The sequence below is a fragment of the Triturus cristatus genome, chromosome 1_2, assembly GCF_964204655.1.
Source record: "Triturus cristatus chromosome 1_2, aTriCri1.1, whole genome shotgun sequence".
NCBI classification, from domain to species: domain Eukaryota; kingdom Metazoa; phylum Chordata; class Amphibia; order Caudata; family Salamandridae; genus Triturus; species Triturus cristatus.
In genome coordinates this window covers 932,805,376-932,829,570 of record NC_140580.1, presented here as the reverse complement: position 1 = coordinate 932,829,570, position 24,195 = coordinate 932,805,376, and positions in this window count along the sequence as shown.

Genomic DNA, 24,195 nt, shown 5'->3' with positions numbered 1-24,195 from the left:
TAGTCTGCAACTGCAGACTGGAAGAGTGGTTTTAAACTGCCAACTCAACTTTGCCATTTAAAGCAATGGCAAAGCCTACTCTTCCTTTTTTAGGTTGAGCCTAGGCAGCGCATGTACTGTCTGCAAGAAATGCTGTATTCAGTCCATGGGCTTTCAACAAGCCCAGGACTTTTGGTTGATTGTTTGGCCTGACTTTTAAAATTCCTATGCTCTGGTTGGTGAATAGTGTTCATCTGTCCCGCCTTTGGGTGCTTGGGTCCCACCCATCGGAAATCACTGTTTGTTCCTTTTTGTAGGCCATCTCTGGCCTCCTCGCTCACACCCCATCCCACCAGTCATTGCTGCCGTCCTTCCTGCGCCGCTGCTTGTTAAATGATGCAAGTCTGTAGTGATGCCTGCCTCTCAACATATCACCTGCTTCAAGCGGCCCATGGTATGAGACACAGCATAGGGGCATTTTCTACATCTAACAAGACCATGGCTAGTTCAATTCAATTCAAAAGACCTTTATTCGAATTTCATAAAATTCATAAACCATGGCTAGTTAGATTACTGGATGCCCTCCATCTAATGCAGTGGCGCTCTTCACCCCACTTGTGTGTGTGTGTGAGTATATGTGTATGTAGAATGCACAAATGTAAAGATGTGTGTGTATGTACATACCAGCCAACTCACAGTGTAACACATGGTATCGCTCCCATCACACGGTCACCCGGTGAGGAGCGGATATCAGCCGCGGTCCATGCAGGTAACAGCGGACTGGCCGGGTAAAGGGGGATTTGGAGGGACGATACAGAGGGTAGATTATTTATTTAATTTTCCTTCTTCATTGTCCCTCGAAATCCCCCCATATCCGACCTCACCGATGTTACCTGCACAGGCTGCTACTGGCGGATATCACACTGTGGCATGGGAAAACAAGCTGCAAATCACTGTTAAAAGTAGTTTTCCAGCTCCCTTTCGTTAAGCTTCAAACTGCTGACAGCCATCAAGGTGTGTGATAACACCCCAGGACGTCGGCACCAGCCTCAGTAAGCTTGGGGGGGGGGGGGGGTGAAAGGTTCCTCCTAGGTACAGAATGCGGTAGGCAGAACCCTTTTGAACATCCCTAAGTTTGAACCAGTATCTCAACTGCTGCACGGTCTTCATTGGCTACCGGTAGAGAAGAGAGCCTCTTTTAACCCCTTCCCCGCTCATGACGGAACCGCTCCGTCATGAGCCACGGTTGCCGTGTGCTCATGACGAGCGGTTCCGTCATGCCACGACCGTTGGCGGCCGCTCCGCCCACGCGGCGCTGTTTCCCTGCCTGTGCGGGGGGACAACGCAACTGGGCGGAGTCATGACGGAACCGCTCAGTCATAAGCAAAGCTCAACCGTGGCTCATGACGGAGTGGCTCCGTCATGAGCACAGCGCCACCGCGCTGCCCCCCCGCACCCCCCAGCGCTGCGGCGGAATTCCCGCCGCAGCGAAGGGGTTAAGGCTCTGTGTCTAATACATAAAGCTAGGGTGACCAACCGTCCGTAAATTTCACGGACCGCCCGTTATTTGGGCCCCTTGTCCGTTGTCCGTGAGCATTTCTTTCACGGACGCCTGTTGTCCGTAATTTTGGGGACGGCAGCAAGCTGTGCTGTTCCCCTGTGACCATCGGAGCCAGCTCGCATTTCTCTGAGGCTGCAGCAGCCCCTCCCCGCCCTCTCTTAGTCTTCCTACAGGCCCACTGTCATTCTGATGTGGCTGATTATCACCTAAAGAATGACAATGGGCCAAAGATGTAGGGAAGCACCCGGGGGTCAGATAAGTGTTTCATGGCCCCTCCTAACTCGCAGATCAGCACAGGACAGATAAACAAACAAAGAAATAAAGCAAGAATAATCACTGTGGTGCAGCTGTGTGTGTGGGGGATGAGGGGGGTGTAGAGGGGCAGAGGGTGCCGAAGTAGCCAGAAGCGGTGACAGAAAGAGAAATCATGATAATGGTAAATCAAAAAGAAGCACAAGGCAAATGGAGAGAGAAAGCAAAGGACGAATAGAATGCAAATAATGAAAGAAAGCTGGAAATATAGAGAAAGATTTAAATTTAACAATGGAAAGAAGGACAAGAGGATGATCAAATGGAAAAAAAGAAACACAAAATTCATGTTAATGTGGAATATGGAAATGTGAAAAGAAAATGAAATATGAATTTAAAGAATAGAGCGAGAATGAGAGACGGAATGAAAGGATGCACTGACAGAAAGATGAAAATAAAAATAAATGGAGGATGTAAATAAGAAAGTAGAGAACAAAGGTGGATAGAAAGAAGTAGATAAGGAAAGAAAGAAAATGAAAAGACGGAAAGAATAAAAGACAACCGTCAATATAGGTAAAGGCAGTTTTTGACCAAGTTTCTTTCCGGCTGTAAAAAGCATAATTTTGCATTATTTTTGCAAATTTTCATCAGGGGAAAAAATGTTAGACTTCAAAAGGAAAGACCAGGATAGCTAACTTTGCTACTTTATTTTGTGCCATATGTGGCAGGGGTATTTTATTTTTCTGGCTACTCCTTTGTAATGGGCCCTTGTGTAGTTACAGCATGTGGCGTGCCGTCCTCTGCATAGGCCTTAGGGCACAGCATGCTGCTTTTGTGGAGGAGCTGTGCTGGAGGACAAAGTTACATTTTGAAAGACTTCTCAGTGCTTTGCGTGCCTGCAATTTTCAGGCCATAACAAAAATGTCTATTTAACTCTGCTGATTAATGTATTTCTTGGAGAGATCTGAGTTTTCACTAATCCCGGTTTTGACTCATCATAAAGAATCATAGAGGCATAATGCACTTCTTGTAAAGCACAACGTGTAACATGCAGAGCAAAGTATTCATTTGTATAATAATTGTAAAGACAACCCCAACCACTATGTTAGGGAAGAGGTGTGGTGCAGTGGCCAGGGCAGCTCCGTACGGAACACGGGGTCTCATGGTTCGAACCCCGATGCCAGGGGCAGGTTAGCCCAGCACCTTGTGACTCTGGGCAATAGCTCGCTTAATCTTCCCGATGGCCCCCAGCGCCGGGACACCTCTCCGGAGGTAGCTGTGTGCGCTTTACAAATGCTGGTATTTCATTTTTATTTCATATGTTATGTGTTATATCCTCAGTTTGTATTTCGGGGTCACTGGAATTATGCGATTGTGCGGCTTCAACAGTTTTCGCATGATTATGGATTTGCCGCATGTGCCACATAATCTATCATTAGCTGAATAGATCTGAAGAATCTAATTTAAAAACAGTGTCTACCTCAAATGGCTAGAAAATAACAATAAAGGCAGTGATGTGTTGCAAAGGCCCTTTGTAAAGGTTAATTGGTCTCCTTCCTTTGCATATTACTATATTTGGGTGTTCTACGGGTACTAATGAGGTGCAACCTATGACCAGAAAGTGTTAAAATGTGCATAAAGTCCCTTTTCTTGCCAAATAATTTAGTCAATCCTGCAGCATAATTTGGCCCTCCCTGCTGCATAATTCCAGTGGCCCTGCATATAGTACCTACCAAGTATGTAAGCCATGTGACTCCTACACCTTGTAGCCCTCCTTGTCTTAAGTAACATATCCTATATATTGATTTACATTCTTATATGAGTCATTGTCACTGAACAATAAGCGTGTGAGCTAAAGCGTTCAACACCCTACATTGGGCTGAGCAGCACTGTAAAATAAATGACATACACATGAGCGATGGTCTATATAGAGATGAGGGGCACCATGTGAGGTTGATAGTGAGGGACTCTGTGCAGAGGGAGGTCTTTGGTGAAGGGGTGTAAAGAAGGCCGAAGGTCCCCGCATCGCCTGCAGTGTGGGTGGGACAACACTTCAAAGGAACCCCAAACTGTAAACAAAATATCATATGAAATACCACAAATACCTGCACAGTTGCTCAAAGCTGTGCACATACCAAAACGGCGAGGTCCTCGATTCTCTCAACTTAATATAAACTTATTTTGACGTGTACTTATTTTGGTTGTCTATTTACTTACTTATACACTATTGTACGGCCTCCTCTGATGTGTCGGAAAACGTACCTTTTGTCCCAAATTTCTGTCCTGAATTTTGACCTTCTGTCCTGAATTTTTGTCCTGAATTTTGACCCTTTGTACTGAATTTTTAGACTCACTGTCCTAAATTTGCACCTATGCCTGTTGGTCACCCTACATAAGGCGCTTCACTGTACTGGTCCGCTTTATTTTCAGGAACAATTCACATGGTATGCGGCCAGTAGGACATTAAGATCTAACTCGGCGCACATGGTCCTGATCCCCAGAATCAAACTAGCAAACTGTGGCGGCAGAATGCTGGCCTTCTGGGGGGGGGAGTTATTGAACTCCCCTCTCTGGCCCTCCGGTCTCAATCTAGCTTGCAGCTATTCAGAAAGCAGCTAAAGACCTGGCACTTTCACTCTGGTAACAATAAAGTGATTCAGACTTAACTCGGCTTGTTGTCATATCCTTAGTCCTTGATCCGCGCCTAGCGCTAAGACACCTCAGGTGATCTGTTGTGTGTACTTTCTCCTGTCTGACTCCTCCTATCGCTTTGTTTGGCTTTTGTCTGTGCCATTAAATAATTGTAGCCTGCAAATGGCTAATGATTGGTGCATGTCCCACCTTTTCTCACTAGTTAACTCCCCTGGAGTATTGCCACCGGAGAGAGCAGCGACGCGCAGGGCTTGTTCTCATTACATTACGCTTCTCACACCAGTCACCCCTTCCACAACACTTGGCTTGCCTGCCTCCGCCCCCCTCCACCCCTCCGAGATCGCTACTTTTTTGTTGCTATCCAATTTAGATTAGGTGTCTAATTTAAATTTGTAGAATATAACGTGGGTACGGGCGGAGATTAAACGATTTGCCCAGATTCAAATGATGTTGTGCTCGGATCACCAGCTCTGAAGTGGGCAGCTCTAGCCACTAGGCCATATCCTTTCCCTATTCTCTGGCGAAAATAAGTTTGCCATCAAGTCAGTACACAATCAGTATAAGTTACAATCAGAAGCTGCACACTGGAAAAGGTACTGAAGGCAGACAGTACTGACTAGTGGTGTCTTTTAGGATTTGGCCGAGGGGAACACCATTTAATTGCCACTGTTGAACTCCAGCCGATCGACTGCAAACTGATTCCCCTGGGTAATAGTAACACGCTCTTGCACACTGGACTATATATGTTACAATGCAAGGAAGAGCCTACTCTAACAATAAACACGAGGAACCAGTTCTTAAGATGCAAATGGAATTTTCACTCCGGCTGTTCTACTATCCCGCTTGCATTTGATGCACATTCTGTCATGTACTATTTCAATGTACTGTTTTTCGTATGACGTATCGCTGCCATTTGATGTCATTCGCCATTCCGCATTAGTAACAAATGTGGCGTTAATGTGGCTGATTGAGAAAAAAAAACAGCGCAGTCTAGCCCATTTTAACGTGAAATCACCCAGGTAAAATTAAAGTGTTTTCATGCAATAGGATTCCACCTAAAAAGAATAGGAGGTGTGGCTACACTAAAAGCAGCCCCTTGTTCACCCGGCTTGTTATGGTTTCCATTACTTTATTTTCTTTGGTCCTTCTTTCGTCTTCATAGCCTATTTTGTAGCAGCAGTGGTTTCCATTTTCCAGCTGGTTCGTTGTGTTTCTTCACTTTTTCCCATGGAATTTATCTAAGCCCGGTGTCACTAGTATTGCGATCTGTTGGGTTCATTGGAGGCAGCTGACCCGGTTGGGATTTGTAAATGCCAGGCAAGATGGGGGCCGCAGCGTTTTTCGATGGCACTTTCATTGCTTTCTCTCTTATTGTTTATGTGATTTATAAAGCGCACGGCATTGCCGAAAGGAAGCAGAGTATGGAGAAGAACATTAAGGGAACATCTCTGGTCAGTCTCAGCTCCTTGGTCAATGAATTCCAGAGCTTTGGAGGAAGGTGTGTGAAAGAGCTCCATCCCCATCTTGATCTCTTTATCCTTTGAGTGATCATAAGATAGCCAGAGGACCTGAGAGATCTATTAGGGACATAGGGGTGGCCATAGTTTTTAACAGGGCTGGATCCCTGTCGTACATGGCTCTATGAGCTAGGCAAAGGGTTTTGAACCTAACCCTGGCCTAGATGGGGTGCCAGTGCAGTTTTTTAAGCGAGGATCTAACTCACTCCTGTCTATGAATTTTCAGGAGTATCCTGGCTGCAGCGTTCTGGACAACTTGTAGCCTTACAACAATGTATTGTGGAGAACCCAAATACAAGAAGCTGCCGTAGTCTAATCTTGAAGTCACTAGGGCCTGGACCACTGTTCTGCGTGCCTGTTCAGGGACGAGGTCCGTGATATTACGGATCATGCGTAATATGCCGAAACATACGGCTGAAAGTTTTACAGCTTGAGTTTCCACGAACAGGTTGTGGTCAAGCCACATCCTCAAATTTTGTAAGGATGGCTTTGGAACTGGAGGGGCGCCCCAGTCCTCTGACCAGCTGATTTTAGCCAAGGGCCCTGGGCAGTAGCCCAGGAACATCAGGTCTGTTTTGTCGCCATTCAGTTTTACATTGGAATTGGTCATCCATTTGGCTATCTTTTCCAGGCATGGTACCAACTGAAGAGTTAATCTCTTCTGACACCGATACTACCAATTGTGCGTCATCAGCGTAAGACACTGTAGTTATTGCGAACTTCTGTACAATTTGTGCTAGAGGGGTCAGGCAAACGTTGAACATGGTTGGGCTGAGCGCAGAGCCCTGTGGAACTCCATGGGGGGCTGGAAATACGGCTGCTCCATGCACTGGAATGATCCATACCTTAGGAAGGAAGACATTTTTTGGCTTTATTCTGGATCCCGATGTCTCTTAGCCTCTGTATAAGAATATTATGGTCCACAGTATCAACAGTAGCACTTTGATCTAAAAGAATAATAGCTGCAGATCCCCCTCGATCCAGTATAATTTTTAGTTTATCTGTGATTGATAGGAGGGCCGACTCTACTATGTCCTGAGCGGAACCCCATTTGCGTTTGGTGCAAGATGTTATTTTCCTCCAGGACCTGTGAGATGATACAATAGAGATGCTTTTCTACTACATTGCCCAAAATGGGTAGTAGTGAAATGGGGCGGAAATTCCCCAGAACCGAAGGATCCAGTTGCGATTTCTTGAGCAAAGGCTTCATGATGGCATGTTTCCACGTCCATGTTCCAGTACTCAGTGAGAGTGACAGGAGGTCTGCCATTACGGAGAGAATGGGGTCACCGCCCTGGAACAGGATGTGAGGAGGGGCAGGATCTAGTGGAGAGCTGACTTAATTTTACTTAGGATTAGTCTTGTCTGTTCTTTGTTCAGGGGGACTGGATGATTGGCTATCCAGATCCGAAGTTGCTTGCCTTTCTTCAGAGCTATCCACAAGGTACAGGTGTAGTGAGTTGATTATTCTACTTTGTTATTGAAAAAAGTGGCTAGTTCACTGCATCTCTCTTTGGAGATTGAGTCGCGTGGACACCCTGTTCGGTCGTGGTGAGTGACTTCACGATTTTAAAGAGTTCTTTGGGAGAATTGGCGGCCATATTTATCCTCTCCTCTTAAAATGTTGCTCGCGCTAGCTCGATGTTGTCATGATATTGTCTGATCGCTCTTTTGTATACCAGCGTGAGATCTGGGGCAACATTTTCCACCAGTTTTACACATTTTTTGGGGAGTAGCTAGCTGGGTATTAAACTAAGCTGCTCTTTTCGGGTTACTTTGTGCGGTCTTTTTTGTTTTCTGGCAACATATGTCTACCGAGTGGTTGATCCAGTCTACTCATTGTTTATGTGCCTCATCAATATCTTTTGTTAAAAAGGGGTTCGTGGACTCAAGACATTTGATCCAGTTTACTGGTGCAGCCCTGGGCCAATTCCTGTTTGAGTTCAATTCATCTGCCGGCAGCGTTTGTGTGACCGGTATCACAAACAAAAGGGGGATATAAAAATGGTCAGACCATGAAACTTGAACTGGAGTGAGGACCTACAGTCTTGGGTCGTTAAAAAAAATGGGAGCAAGGATATGACCTTTTTCATGTGTGGCTGAGTCCACCAACTGGGAATGTTGCAGGGCCTCCAGATCTGATTAAAGTCCGTTTGCTGATAGATTATTGGTATAGTCGAAATGCAAATTAAGGTCACCAAGCCCTGTGATAGCTCCTTTTCCATCAATTAGGCTGGCCAGGAGGTCGGGAAAGGCCTGGAGGAATGTACTAGTATCCCCAGGTCCCCAGGGGGCCTGTAGACAAGAATTCCGGAGAAGAAGCGGGTGGGGGCCAGTAATATTCTAAATATTATAGCATCACAGTTGACCAGTATCATTGGATTGATGGAGCAACTAAACTGTGATTTATAGATTGCCACCCCATCTCCTATCTTCCCCACCAGGTCCAGTCTGCTGATGCCATATTCCAGGGGGAGGGTCATATTGATATCTGGCACTGTGCTCTCTTTGAGCCAGGTTTCTCTAATAAACAGATAATCAAGAGCCTCTTCCTCTAGAAGTATCTCGATTTCTACCCTTGTGTCCTGGTAGGGATGTGCAGTTTAACAACCCCATTTTTAAAATGGCGTTATTGTCTTGGGAACCTCATTTACTATTAGGGTTATACAGGTTCCTGTCTGTTGAAAAATTGCAGTCTTGGCACAGCATTCCCTTTTCTAAATAATTAGCCGGCTCTAGAGCTTGTGCGCAGAGTGGAGACATGTCGGGCCTGAGCTGCCAAAGTTCCTTAGCAGTGAATTTTATATAACTTATGGGGGCTGTGGAAATGTGGGCAGGGTTCCTGGCCCACAGCCCTGTTCGGGCGCAGACGGGCTTGCCATAGGCGCACCTTCGGCACCCCAGCGGCACGTCCGCACAGCTGCCACCATTAATAGTCAAGCCCGATTAACGGGAGCGCTAATCTGAGCATTCCTCTCTATGGTCACTAGGAGTATCTCGCTCCTCTCTATCATAGAGTGAGCAGCCAACGAATTATGCAAAGCAAGAGCGTTGTACTTTGATCTACCATCAGCTCTTTTTTTTTAAAAACGGCGAATTTTAATACAAGTAAGGTATTCAAGGCAACACAATTCAATTCTAGGGCAGTATGGTTCCGTTTAGATAAAATACATTCAAATTCAGTACAGTACGATTTCAGTGCAGTATGGCTCCATTTTCAATAAAGATGCAAATGCAATGGTAGAGTGAAGATACCTCCTCTGAGTGTACTGACACCCAAGTGCCCCCTCTCAGCTGCGTGTCCATGCTGCTGCCGCAATTAATAAGCAAGCCCGATTAACTGGAGCGCTAACCTGAGCGTTTCTCTCCATGGCCAACAGGAGTATCTTGCTCCTCTCTATCATAGAGCGAGTAACCCATGAATTAGGCAAAGCAAGAGCTTTGTACTTTGACCTACCAACAGTTCTTTTTAATTAACATTGAATTTTAAAACAGGTAAGGTATTCAATTCAATACAATACATTTTTAGGGCAGCATGGCTTCATTTAGATGAAATGTATTCAAATTCAATACAGTACAAATTCAGTGCAGTATGGCTCAGTTTTCAATAAAGATGCAAATTAGAGTGAAAATACCTCCTCCGATTGTACTGACACCCAAGTGCCCCCTATCAGCTTATGCTGACTGTTGCAAAGGATCCGCTCAGGGTCATTATTCTGGTGGCAGAATGAGTGGCATCTCTTTACTTTTTTATACTGGTCCCTCAGAGAGCGTGGGTTTTGAGGTTCTCATCTTATGAAGGTAGAGAAGGTATATCAGGGTATGATGTACCAATACAGCTAGTGGCGATTTAATGTTGCAGATACAAAGGATTGATTTAACAAAAGGTGTGTGTTTAGTATCATAAGGTGGAATGTGATATCTGGAGGAAAGGGGTGAAGTGAACATGCTTTTTAGCTGTGTGCCTTGTAATCTCGATGTAATAATGTGGCTGGTACTTTTCAATTTCTTATGGCTTGGTATGTTTTTGTAAAGCTGAAGTGAGGCTATACAGTGTGCTGTGGTTTGTGTTGAGGAATTCACGTAGTATGTTCTGTTTGTTTTGTGGTGTGTTCTGATCTGGTGTGGTATGAGCTGCTGGGAGTGACTGCAGATCATGGAGCGTGCCAAGGTGTCTGCTTTAAATAAAGGACTTAGGTTAAGGTGATTACATTAATGTGGTCGTTAATTGCTGCAGACAACACCACATTGTGATGCTGTTAGCTTTAACCCAAATATATTTGCCATTTGTTCATGAGAGTGATGAATATATGGCACTTTGGAGGAAGTTTGGGATAATCAGAATACATTTTTTATTTTCTATTTTCAGTTTTATGTAGCACAAACTTGAGTACTGTAGCACTTTAAATCAGCACAAGTTACATTACACAAGGTCACATTAATTTTTTGGTAGGCACGGGGTGATTAAGTGATTTGCCCAGAATCACAGGATGTATTTCTCCCTCTTCACTCTACCACATAATTATCTCTCCAAATTTAACAACCTACCTCTAAACACTCTCTCTCCAACTCTTCCTTTCTCTAAATCTTTCACTCTCTATCTCATTCTCCCTCTTCACTCTACCACGCAAATAACTATCTCTATATACCATCTCTCTCTCGCTTTCTATCACTTTCGCATCTGCGCGGTCTCATGCATATGTAAAAAACATTTCCATTACAATGCTGATAGCTTTAACTCTAAAAGAAATTCGAGACCTATTGCATTGCAAATGTTTGTTTTATCTGCCATTTGTTTCTCTTCAAATGGAGGGTCCGGGAAAGCTAGGAGGGTTGGAATGAAAGCTGGAGACCTCTTTGGACTTGGGCCCATTGTTTCTTCCTGCTGGTTCTCCTGGGGGCTTTTATGCCTCTCTAAAAACATGCCACTGTCAGGCTGCCGGCTCTACAATTTGTGATGGCTTATTTTTGAGGACGGGGAGTGGTTGACCTCACTACAGTGTGTATCACAGCAACTCTCGCCTTAAGCAGCACTTTACTAGCGTTGTATTGGCTTCCTGTTTCTCATAACTCCTATTTTGTTTCTTGAGTGTGCGAAACTTTCAAGTAACATGATTGCACCTTTTTGCATGTTAAGGGCCTATTGAACAAGTTACTTACCTTCGGTAACGCTTTTTCCGGTGGATAGAGTATCTGCCTGTGGATTCCTCACCTTATGAATATCCCCTGCGCCAGCATTCCGCGGAAACGTTTTTCCTAGCTCTCCACGCCGACGAGGTCGTCACAATACTATGGCTCCGCATGACGTCACTGGAGCCATTAGAGGGCCACGTCGGCGTGATGACGTCAGTTCCACCCACTTTTTCTGTGCCACCGAGGTGAAACGGGCGGACCGACCATATAGACAATGCATACATAGCACACAGTATTGGCACAAATACACACACAGAGTAAAGTGAAAAAGGAAAGCAAAAGAAAGCAAGCATTTCCTATAAGCCTACACAAAGGCAAACAGAGGCAATACACAATGACAATATGAAACAACATATTAACGAATACCTCTTTTAAGGTATAAAAGGGTGGACAACAGGGAGGCGGGTGGGTCAGTGAGGAATCCACAGGCAGATACTGTATCCACCAGAAAAGGCATTACCGAAGTTAAGTAACTTGTTCTTCTGATGGATACATCTGCCTCTGGATTCCTCACCTTATGAATAGAATCCCACTGCAGTCCCACTCCCGGAGGAGGGTGTCCACCCTTCTATACCAAAAAGTCCTGCAAAACAGGGCGCGCAAAATGGTCGTCCCTCCTCACTTCGGAATCTAGGCAGTAATGCTTCGCAAAAGTGTGAAGGGAGGCCCAAGTTGCATCCTTACAGATACCCAGCACAGGAACACCTCTGGACAAGGCAGAAGTAGATGATTTAGCCCTGGTGGAATGAGCTATAATGCCTTCAGGAGGCTCCTTACCAGCCAAAGCGTAGCAGATCTTGATGCACAAGATGATCCACCTGGATAGAGTGCGCTTGTGCACCGTCTTGCCCTTCATGCATCCAACGTAGCCCACAAAGAGCTGATTGTCCAATCGCAGGTCCTTCAATCTATCCAGATAGAAACTAACAGCCCTCTTAGGATTCAAGCGGTGAAGACTCTCTTTCTCCTTGGAAGGGTAAGTGGGGGAATAGAAAGTAGGGAGGGTAATGGACTGATCTGGATGGAAGGGAGTTACCATCTTAGGCAGAAATGCAGCCCTGGTCCTGAGAACCATCCTTTCAGCATGAATAGTCAGAAACAGAGGCTTAGAACTCAAAGCCTGAAGCTCACTCACCCTCCTGGATGAGGTGATAGCCACAAGGAAGACCGTTTTGAATGACAGCAGTCTTAAAGGACAACTATGCATAGGTTCGAATGGGAAACCCATTAAGAAAGTTAAAACTCGCCGTTATTGCCTCCCGCTTCACCAGCTCCGTCCCCCTAGATGACCCCCTCCCTCAATCCCGGGCACAGTGTTTTCCCAGTCCCGGACCTATTCTCCCTCCCCTCCTTCGATTTTAGTGTATGGTTGGGGTCCCCCCATTTGAGGAGCATATGTTGTCACTTTCGCTCTCGGGTTGCCTTGCGGGTGTGGTTTTATGTTGTTGTGTTGTATAAAACGAAACCGTATTGTGGGCTCAGAGTCATGTGGCCCATGTTGTTGATACCTCCTGCTTTAGCGTCTCTGTAACGCCAAATGCCTTATTGTATATATGTCATTTATTTCTGTCACTTTAGCGGCCGGCCGGAAGGTTGTAGGCCCATGCCTGTATATATTTGAGATTGTAATAAACGGTTTAAAAAAAAAAAAAAAAAAAAAAAAAAAGAAAGTTAAAACTAGATTTAAATACCACTGGGGCATAATGAAGGGAGTAGGCGGAAACATATTAGTAAGGCCCTTAAAAAACCTTAAAATAACATGAGATTTGAAGAGCGACGTCTGAACAGGCAAACAAAGAAATGCCGACAAAGCCGACAAATAACCTTTAACAGTAGCCACAGCACAACCCTGCTGGGCCAAATGCAGCGAAAAACAAGGACATCAGAAAGATGAGCCGTTAAGGGATCAATAGACCTCTCTCCATACCATTTAACAAATGTTGACCACCTGTAGGAGTAAATGGACTTAGTGGTGAGTCGCCAGGCCGATAAGATAACATCCACCACGTCAGTAGGGAGAGAGAAGTAACTCAGATTGCCCTGTTCAATCTCCAGGCATGAAGGTGTAGGCTCTGGAGGTGGGGGTGAAGAACCTGCCCCTGCGAGAGGAGGTCTACCCTGAGAGGGAGACGGAGCGGAAGGTGCGATGAGAGGTGAAGCAGATCTGTGTACCACACCCTTCTTGGCCAATCCGAGGCGATCAATATGACTTGGACCCGGTCTTAGCAAATCTTCCACAGAACCCGAGGAATCATGGGTATGGGAGGAAACGCATGAAGGAGTTGCTAGCTCCAACTCAACTGTAACGCATCCCCCAACGCACCCTGCATCGGAAACTGCAGACTGCAGAATGACGGGCAATGCGCGTTCGAGATTGGCAAACAGGTCCACCCGCGGAGTCCCCCACGTGAGGAAGATGTGTTGAAACACCTCCGGATGAAGCCTCCACTCGTGGTCGGCGGAGAACTGCCGACTGAAACTGTCCGCACACACGTTCAGCACCCCGGCCAGATGATTTGCCATCAAGCAAATTCGATGGTCCTGAGCCCAGGACCAAAGCCGCAACGCCTCCCTGCAGAGATGGTATGACCCTACTCCTCCCTGCTTGATGACATACCATATCACGGTAGTGTTGTCCGTCAGGACTTGAATCGACTGACTGCGAAGGGAAGGGAGAAAGGCCTTGAGCGCCAAACGTATCGCACGCAATACCAGAAAATTGATACGAGACAATCTTTCCTCTGGAGACCAAAGACCCAGATGAGCACCCCACTCTAGGGTAGAGGCATCCGTTATCACTGTGGCCACCGATGGAGGATGATGAAAAGGCTTTCCTTGAGACAGATTGCCCTCCACACTCCACAGACAGATCCGCTGCAGCTTCTCTGGAGATCCTGACAGACCCCTTAGATCTCTATTGTGCTGATACCACTGCCTGCGGAGGCACCACTGGAGCGCCCTCATGTGCCAGCGTGCATGGTTGACCAACAGAATGCAGGAGGCGAACAGACCGAGCAGGTATATGACCTTCAGAACTGGAACAACGCTCCATTGTGGAATAAAGGGATCATTTCCTGAATGTCAAGAATCCTTTGCGGAGGAGGAAAAGCTCGACACACAGTGGTATCCAGTGATGCCCCTATGAACAGGTTGCGCTGAGAGGGCACCAGGTGAGACTTGGGCACATTTATCGAAAATCCCAATCTTAACAACAGCTGAGTTGTTACCTGCAGATGACAACGCATCATCTCTGGCAACTCTGCCTTCAGAGGCCAGTCGTCCAGGTAGGGGAAAACCGGGATCCCCGACCTCCTGAGATGGTCAGCCACCACCGCCATCACCTTGGTGAAGACTCGAGATGCAGTAGTAAGACCAAGCGGAAGGACCGCTAACTGGTTGTGTTGCGAACCAACCGTAAACTGGAGATACTTCCTGTGCGACTTCAGGATTGGGATGTGAAAATACACATCCTGCAAGTCGATGAACACATTCCAGTCCTCTTGTTGCAGTGCCTGAAGAACCTGCGCTAGGGTGAGCATCTTGAACCTCTCCAGCTTGAGAAACAGATTCAAAATTCTGAGATCCAGGATGGGTCGTAACCTGCCATCCTTACTGGGAATCAGGAAATACCAGGAGTAGCATCGGTGACCCCTTTCCTGCTCCGGAACGACCTCTATCACACCTGTTTGTAACAGGACAAGAACCTCCTTCTGAAGAAGTAAATGATCCTCCGTGCAAAACCCTTGGCAAGGAGGGTAAGGAGGAGGGAATTCCCTGAAGGGAAGGGCGTACCCATTTTCTACCAGATCTAAAACCCAGAGGTCCAAAGTGACTAATTTCCAATCCCGTAGAAAATGGGTAAGCCGACCCCCCCACAGGATCTGCATGACCCAGGATGGCGGATCTAGGGCTGCTTCCCTGCATTACCAGGAGAAGTTGGGGGAAGTGGAGAAGGAGGAAGAAGGCTGGCGACCCGCTCCACGAAGGTGACCTCTGCCCTTACCCCTGTAGGACTTGTACCAGGGGTTTTGTTGCTGTTGCTGACGGGAACCACGAAAGGAAGATTTCCCAAAGCCGCGGTATCTTCTATAGCCATAACCCATTGCCTGAGACTTTAGACCCAAGGATTTAGCTGTGGCCATACTGTCCTTGAACCTTTGCAGAGTCAGCTTTTTCTCCAACAAGCATAGATCCGTCAAAGGGATGATCTAGTAGGGCAGCCTGTACATCAGGTGAGAACCCAGAAGACCTCAGCCATGCATGTCTTCTAGTAGCAATGGATGGCCACCGAATCTGCGTGTCCAGGCCAAACTGGATGACTTGGCGAGCAGCAGCCTGAGAGTCTTCCAGAACCTCACTCAAATTACCCCGGTCTTCCTCAGATAATTTTGGAAGAAGCTGCTTGGCAGAATCCATAAGAGCATGAATATACCTACCCAACAAACAGGTAGCGTTGGTGGATTTCAAAGCCATACTCGCAGACGAGAAGACCTTCTTTGCAGATTGTTCAAGCTTCTTGGAATCCGTCAGCAGGAGCTTGCGGAAAGGCACCCGTAGACTGCTTTGAACATGAAGCATGCACCACCAAACTCTCAGGCGAAGGGTGAGAATAAAGGAACACAGGATCTCCTAGGGCAGGCCTTTACCTTCTGGACACAGATCCTGAAACTGCAGGAGCAAAGAGGATTGCGCCAATCCTCAAGGATCGGCTCCGTCAGGGCATCATTGAAAGGCAAGAGTGGTTCAACCACAGAGAACGGAGAATGAAGCACCTCTGTCAGCAAATTAGGCTTATACTCAGCCATAGGGAGCTGCAGATCCAAGAGCTCTGCAGCCTTCTTTATTACAGTATGGTAAGGTGCAACTTCCTTAGGAGAAGCTTTCTGAGAAGCAAAGTCCCACTCCGGGGAGGTGTCAAGTCCACTTGCCTCACACAGACCCTCAAACATATCCTCAGGCTCATAAATTTCACCTTCCTCCATATCTTCAGCCTGGTACTGTTCCTCCTCTAGCAACCTCTGCGCTTCTCTCCTCGAGCGCATCTTCGGTTGTGGCGTCGGTGGCGCCACACGCGGCGTTGATGGCTCCGGGAGCGGCATCGAAGCAGAGTCCATAGCAGCAACCTGCGTCCAACGAATCCGTGAAGAAGGTTCGCCGGATGGAGCCGGGGACTGCCCATACAGCGTCGACATCCTCGGAGGCGGAATTTGACTGGACTTTGAACGTTTTTAACCTCTTGTTTAAGGTCTCGTCTGGCGTTAGCAGTGCGCATGCGCTGCTCTAGGCCAGGACGAGGGCCTTTTGTGATCGATACGATTCTAAAGCGTGCTCGCGGGTTTACTTTCCAATCTTTATTTCGGCCATTTGGCCATAAAAGAGAAACAATACACATATACAATCACAATAAATCCAAACATTAAAACATTGGAAGTACATATGTTAAAAATACAATAAAAACTGTGCATCTAAAATTTTAAGGGGGACCCAACACCTTTAAAATGCGGTTGCGCGTATGCCAAACATTAGTAAGAAATTTAGATAATGCGAGGACAGTTGGACCAGAGAGATCAGATTTTAAAATCCTATACATTGGAGCATATTCCCTGCCGCCCATATTCCTAATCAAGGGAAGAAGCCAGTATTTCCGCGCTGCCCTGTAGGCTGGGCAGAAGAAGGCCACGTGTAAATCGGTTTCCTCCAAGGCATCACAAGCCGGGCACTGCGTCGTAGTGGGGGGCGATGACCAAGTACTTGTAAAGGACCGAAAGGGCAATGAGCCGTATCTCCATTGGAGAAACAGCTTCCTAGCAAGTACCGGAAAGATAGGATCCAATACCCTCTCAAACCTATAAAGGTCCTTGCTTTGCAAAAACACAGAGGATAGAGACCCTTCTGCCTGGGTAACTCGGGCCCTAGCTAATTTGCGTTCATGGTATACGTTAGTCAGGGACCTTTTAGAGATATTCAGTGCGGCATTCGCAGGGTCAGTCCATAAGTCGGGGAGCCCTAGTTCCATGCAGGTGGATTGGATGTTTTTGACCCAAGGGATACGGAGCGCTTTTGGGTGGTTCAATAATTCTGCCAGTTCCGCCCTGTATGCTGCAAGATCATTACTGCTCCACAACCTACGCCAGAAGGCTATTGGTCTCAGGCTTATTTCATCAGATAATGGTCGTAGACCGAGGTCAAGCCTCAAGGGGAGGAGCGGGGTACTGGGGGGAAGCGCGGTTATCTGTCTTATAAACTTGTTTTCTATTAATGACAGGCTATGGCATGGTGTGTGTCCCCACAGTTCCGCCCCATACATGATCGCTCCCCTGGCCTGGGCCTTGTATATCTGAATTAGGGCCCCCAGCGGGCGGTATGAGGAGCCGGTCATCATCCGGGCGATACCCCCAGTAATTTGTGTAAGTTTGAGGTTCGCCCTAATCTGGTGGGATCCCCAAGTCATGGTTTCATTGAGAGTCACACCTAGATATTCAAAGGTGACAACCCTCTCGAGCCGTGCTACTCCCAATTGCGGATTCGGCCGCAATTTTTGGCTCGGATTTAAAACCATGAATTTAGTTTTGGCCGCATTGATTTCTAGCCCTCTGTCCGTACAGAAGGCTACAAATGAATCAAGGATCCTCTGTATCCCCATGGGGGTTTTAGATAGCAGCAGGGTGTCGTCCGCAAACATGATTGCGGGCACCCTGCTGCCATTAAGTTTAGGGGCGTCAGTATAATCGGTGGCATTTAGGTGGGCGATTACCCCGTTGACGAAGAGGCAAAACAGGGTCGGTGCCAACACACAACCCTGCCTTACCCCTCGGTCAACGGGGAATCTATCGGTCAATTCCCCCGACCTCCCACACCTCACTCGGGCATAATTATTATGGTGAAGCCTCTGTAAGATTACTAGGATGTCCGGGGGGACGCCCATCTCTGCCAAGACGCTCCAGAGTTTTCCTCTGGGCACCAGATCGAAGGCGGCCCGTAAGTCCACAAAAATTGTGTACAGACTGCCGCCCTCGAATATTGCTGCCCTCCAATAGATGAGATTCAACCTAAAAGCCTGGTCCACTGTGGATACCCCCTTCCTAAATCCCGCCTGATAGGGACTAAGGGCACCCACCTCTTCCATCCAATCCTGGAGGCGATTCAGCAAAACCCTGCCAAACAGCTTCTGTGCTACGTCGATTAAGCTGATGGGTCTGTAGTTGGCCGGGAGGAGAGGCGAGCCCTTTTTAAAAATAGGGACCACCTCAGCCCCCAGCCAAGTACCAGGGATTTCCATGCCGCTTAGAATTCCATTGAAAAGGGCAGTAAGGTAGGGGGCCCATACAATGGGCTCCTGTTTGAACATATCCCCAGGTAAGCCATCCAGTCCTGGCGCCTTTCCAGAAGCAAGACCTGAGATGGCAGCGGTGACCTCACCCAGCGTTATCAGCTCTCCTTCATAGCCTGGCCAACCAACCTCGGTGACAGTAGGAGATTCTCCCGGCTCAGAACTGTAAAGAGACTGAAAGTGAGCCTGCCACACCCCTGGGGCAATATTGGGCTCTATTGCCGATTGAAGATGCCCCGACCCCCCATTCACTATCCTCCAGAACAGACGTTGGTTTTGGGTCGCTAGGGCCTTGCTAAGTTCTTCCCACTGATTTTCCTCCCACTCGGCCTTAGCGTGGGTAACTAGTTTCTTGTAAGCCCGCCTGCTTTGTCTTAGGCTATCCCCCCCTAGTCCCTCCTTAATAAGTCTGAGGAGTTCTGCTTTTGCCCTTCTGCATGCCGGACTATACCATGTTGTTTTGCCTTGTCGCCCCTGTCTAGGTTTTCGTGAGCTACTAGAGAGATGAGGGGCCGCAGCCTTTATAAGGTCCTCATGAGCCTTGTACAATTTAGCCCGGGAATCATTATTGCTTGCCTCGTTGTCCAAACTCCCCACAGGTTATCCCGTCATAGAGCATGGGGAGTTTGTTCTTACTTGTAACCAAGTGCTCCCACCTGATTCTTCTCCTACTATTTTCCAGGAGAAGCGCAGGTTTGTTCCCTTCTACATTGGTCACAGGAGCTTGAGGGCCAGGGGTGACCAGGTCGAGTTCGAGCGCATTATGGTCGCTATCTGACCGTTCCATAACCCTAAAATCCTGAATGGTCGGCCACTTCACTATTTGGGCCAGGACATAATCCAGGCGGGACTCTCTTCCCAGTCTGTTGTAGGTGGTTTTACTGGGTATATCTGATTTCATTCGCCCGTTACAGGCTCTGATTCCGAACTTTAGGGTTAGAGCTGTAATTTGTAATGCAAGTGGGGTCCAAGCCTTCGGGGGGGGAGCTTCCACTGGGGGGACTGCCCATCTGGCCTCTTCTTCCGATGAGAACCCCTCCAAAAGACCAGGAAGTGGCTCAAAATGAGAATTAAAATCCCCTCCCACCACATAAAATGAATCACTCGGTAGTTCAGATATAAAGTTTGTGAGTTCATCTATGGTCGGTGATTCCTTTGCAATTCCCACTGGCCTAGAATAGATGTTAATTAACACAAGTTTAGCTTGGTTAGGCCAGGATAATGAAACCACAAGAATGTCTTCTGAGTTAGCCGGCAGCCGTGTTGCCATGCAGCCTAGATGAGATGCAACCCAGATCGTCAGCCCCCCTGACGGACGGCCCTTGCCTTCCCACCTAGCTGGGATGGAAAAGGACATGTAGCCTTGATGACCATAATTCTCTCTAGCCCAGGTTTCCTGGAACATACATACATCTCCAGTCTCGATGTAATTTACCCAGTCCGGGTCACCCAGTTTGTTGGCCAGTCCAGCAACATTCCAGCAGATTAGCCTTAGGTGTTCGGAGGTGTCAGTTGCCGTGCCAGAAGGGTTGGAGGAGATGGTTACAGGTGCCGCTTCGATCAATAGTTCTGGGACATTACCGACGGTGGGGGCAGATGGCTCAGGGAGACTGCAGGGGCCATTATCCAGGAGCTCTGGACCATTTAATAGTTCAGTAACATTGCCAGCACTACGGGCGAGTGGATCAGAGGGTCTGCAAGAGCCATTGTCCGGGGTCACCGTGACATTCAATAGACCAGGAAAAACCAGCGATCGGGGAGATGGATCAGGAAATCCGTCGGTGCCATTATCCAGAGTCACTGGGCTGTGAGCAGAGAGTCAATCAACCCCATCCAAGCTGTTCAAGCAGTTAAAACGATTGAAGTGGAAATAGGGTGTATCAGGCACTTGGAAGTTAGGGTGCTGTGCATAAGCTTTGTGTCCGCGTCTACGTTCCACCCTTATCCATTCGTCATGCAGAGGAGCATAGTGCATGCGAATAGGAGGGAAGAAAAAGGATACTGGGCGGGTCTGGATGGTGGAATCCAATGAACGATTTACTCCTTCACAAATATGCAAAACGGTGCCCGGATCTTTAAAAGTTACCAGAATGCAGTCCCCTATTATTGTTTTTCTGGTCTTCCCTAGCCAAGGGACCCTTATAACCATAATAATCTCGTTGTTAAAATGAGATGGTAAGGGTCGGTTCCAATTTAGCCACTTGATCACCTTTTTCTTTAGGGATTGGTAATCTTCATTTTCGCCAGTTCTTAGTTGAGGAGCACCTGCTAACACCACCGTTAGATTATTAGCTTCTGGCGGCAGATCTGGTCTCCGTGGTCTTGGGACTGGTCGCCCCGGGGGAAGAAGGAGGGTGCTTCCAGCTTCGGGGAGGCCGTCATTGGTCCCTGTCTGAGAGCTTTGGGGGGCAGAGTCTGTTGGTTGTAAAGGCCTATAAATTGGATTATTACGCGGTGGCTGGACTGGAATAGCCATTAGTTGCTGCAGGGGGGGAGCAGTAGGAGCACCCCGGGAGGGGACTATGTTGGTACCCTGTAAAGCTCCTGTTTTAGGGGCGTTTCCTACAGGGAGATGGCTCAGGGAGACTGCAGGGGCCATTATCCAGGAGCTCTGGACCATTTAATAGTTCAGTAACATTGCCAACACTACGGGCGAGTGGATCAGAGGGTCTGCAAGAGCCATTGTCCGGGGTCACCGTGACATTCAATAGACCAGGAATTTTACCAGCGATCGGGGGAGATGGATCAGGAAATCCCACATTCTTGGATTGCTTACTAACTAAGGTGTTTAGGGATGTCTCTAGTATAGTCAGCCTTATCTCAACCTTTTTCAGGCTGTCACTAATAGGCTGCAAGAGGGAACGAAATAAGAATTCTATACTCCCTATAGATGTGAGAGGGGGGTTTGTGTTGGATGTGTTGGCCACTGGATCGCTGTTAATAGCAGCTGTGTTGGGGCTTGGATCTTTGGGGGGGACAGCGATAGGCGCAGTCTCATTGTCCTTCCCAGATTGGAGTGCATTTTTATGTTTTTTGCCAAAATCTAGGTGAGATAGTTTGGTTTTCCCCCGCCCCCCATGGACTTCCTACTGCGTTTGCTAGGTGGAGGCATGTGCATCTCCACCACAACACTTTGCTTTGGCTTGCTCTTCTTATTTATATTCGAGGGGGGAGATTGGATAACCAGGTTAACTGGAGTGTCAGATGACAAGAGTGGAGTTGTGTCTGCGACTTTTTCAGGCAGCATGCCAGGGATGCTTGGGATTTCCCGAAGTAAGAGGGGGGAAGTCCTCAAGGGTCGTCGGATTCAAGCTATTGGGGGGGGAGTACCCTCCTCTTGAGAGATAGGATACGGCATAATTTCAGTCAGGGGTCTACTCTTCATTGATTCGATGGATCGCCGACGGTCCGCCCTACGCCTCTCTAGGGAGTTTTCTTTGCCCCCATCTCCTTTGGCGGGTTTGAAGTAATTGTCCAGCGTCCCAGTATTGCTACCCCCCTCCCTTGCTGGAGTTTCACGTGCTGCAGGTGAGGGCATCACCTTATGCACAAGCAGATTTCAACCAGAGTTTGGGTGGAAAGGATAAGGGGTATGGCCCAGCCCGGCCTCCTTTGGCCCCTGACGGCCACAGACGGTCCCGCCCTTGTCCCGGGCTTCTCCCGGCGAGCTCCCGCGCAGCGGTACTCACGCGTTAGTTTATAGCTGTGGTGGAGGTGGGCTGGTCGATGGGGGCGGGGCGGGGAGGGAGAGCAGCCCAGGTGGAGCGGGCGCGGGTTGCTGGGGCTCCTGGGAAATGGAGTCCCAGCCCTCTTGCTCGCAGCCCTCGGCCCCTGGTGTACCCCCGCAGCAGCTTCAGCCCAGGAAAGCGCCCCTCTGCGAAGCGAGACCCGCGCAGCGGGTTCCGCGAGGCGTGGACAAAGTTTCACAGAGTGTCCTCAGGAATCCAAAACGGCAGAGGCAAGTTTGTTAGAAGGACCCACGAACTGCAGGGCAAGCCGGTATTTAATTCACCTGGTCGTTGGGGGCGGGGCGGGGAGGGAGAGCAGCCCAGGTGGAGCGGGCGCGGGTTGCTGGGGCTCCTGGGAAATGGAGTCCCGGGCCTCTTGCTCGCAGCCCTCGGCCCCTGGTGAACCCCCGCAGCAGCTTCAGCCCAGGAAAGCGCCCCTCTGCGAAGCGAGACCCGCGCAGCGGGTTCCGCGAGGCGTGGACAAAGTTTCACAGAGTGTCCTCAGGAATCCAAAACGGCAGAGGCAAGTTTGTTAGAAGGTCCCACGAACTGCAGGGCAAGCCGGTATTTAATTCACCTGGTCGTTGGGGGCGGGGCGGGGAGGGAGAGCAGCCCAGGTGGAGCGGGCGCGGGTTGCTGGGGCTCCTGGGAAATGGAGTCCCAGCCCTCCTGCTCGCAGCCCTCGGCCCCTGGTGTACCCCCGCAGCAGCTTCAGCCCAGGAAAGCGCCCCTCTGCGAAGCGAGACCCGCGCAGCGGGTTCCGCGAGGCGTGGACAAAGTTTCACAGAGTGTCCTCAGGAATCCAAAACGGCAGAGGCAAGTTTGTTAGAAGGTCCCACGAACTGCAGGGCAAGCCGGTATTTCATTCACCTGGTCGTTGGGGGCGGGGAGGGAGAGCAGCCCAGGTGGAGCGGGCGCGGGTTGCTGGGGCTCCTGGGAAATGGAGTCCCAGCCCTCTTGCTCGCAGCCCTCGGCCCCTGGTGTACCCCCGCAGCAGCTTCAGCCCAGGAAAGCGCCCCTCTGCGAAGCGGGACCCGCGCAGCGGGTTCCGCGAGGCGTGGACAAAGTTTCACAGAGTGTCCTCAGGAATCCAAAACGGCAGAGGCAAGTTTGTTAGAAGGTCCCACGAACTGCAGGGCAAGCCGGTATTTAATTCACCTGGTCGTTGGGGGCGGGGCAAGGAGGGAGAGCAGCCCAGGTGGAGCGGGCGCGGGTTGCTGGGGCTCCTGGGAAATGGAGTCCCAGCCCTCTTGCTCGCAGCCCTCGGCCCCTGGTGTACCCCCGCAGCAGCTTCAGCCCAGGAAAGCGCCTCTCTGCGAAGCGGGACCCACGCAGCGGGTTCCGCGAGGCGTGGACAAAGTTTCACAGAGTGTCCTCAGGAATCCAAAACGGCAGAGGCAAGTTTGTTAGAAGGTCCCACGAACTGCAGGGCAAGCCGGTATTTAATTCACCTGGTCGTTGGGGGCGGGGCGGGGAGGGAGAGCAGCCCAGGTGGAGCGGCCGCGGGTTGCTGGGGCTCCTGGGAAATGGAGTCCCAGCCCTCTTGCTCGCAGCCCTCGGCCCCTGGTGTACCCCCGCAGCAGCTTCAGCCCAGGAAAGCGCCCCTCTGCGAAGCGGGACCCGCGCAGCGGGTTCCGCGAGGCGTGGACAAAGTTTCACAGAGTGTCCTCAGGAATCCAAAACGGCAGAGGCAAGTTTGTTAGAAGGTCCCACGAACTGCAGGGCAAGCCGGTATTTAATTCACCTGGTCGTTGGGGGCGGGGCGGGGAGGGAGAGCAGCCCAGGTGGAGCGGGCGCGGGTTGCTGGGGCTCCTGGGAAATGGAGTCCCAGCCCTCTTGCTCGCAGCCCTCGGCCCCTGGTGTACCCCCGCAGCAGCTTCAGCCCAGGAAAGCGCCCCTCCGCGAGGCGTGGACAAAGTTTCACAGAGTGTCCTCAGGAATCCAAAACGGCAGAGGCAAGTTTGTTAGAAGGTCCCCTACGCGGGT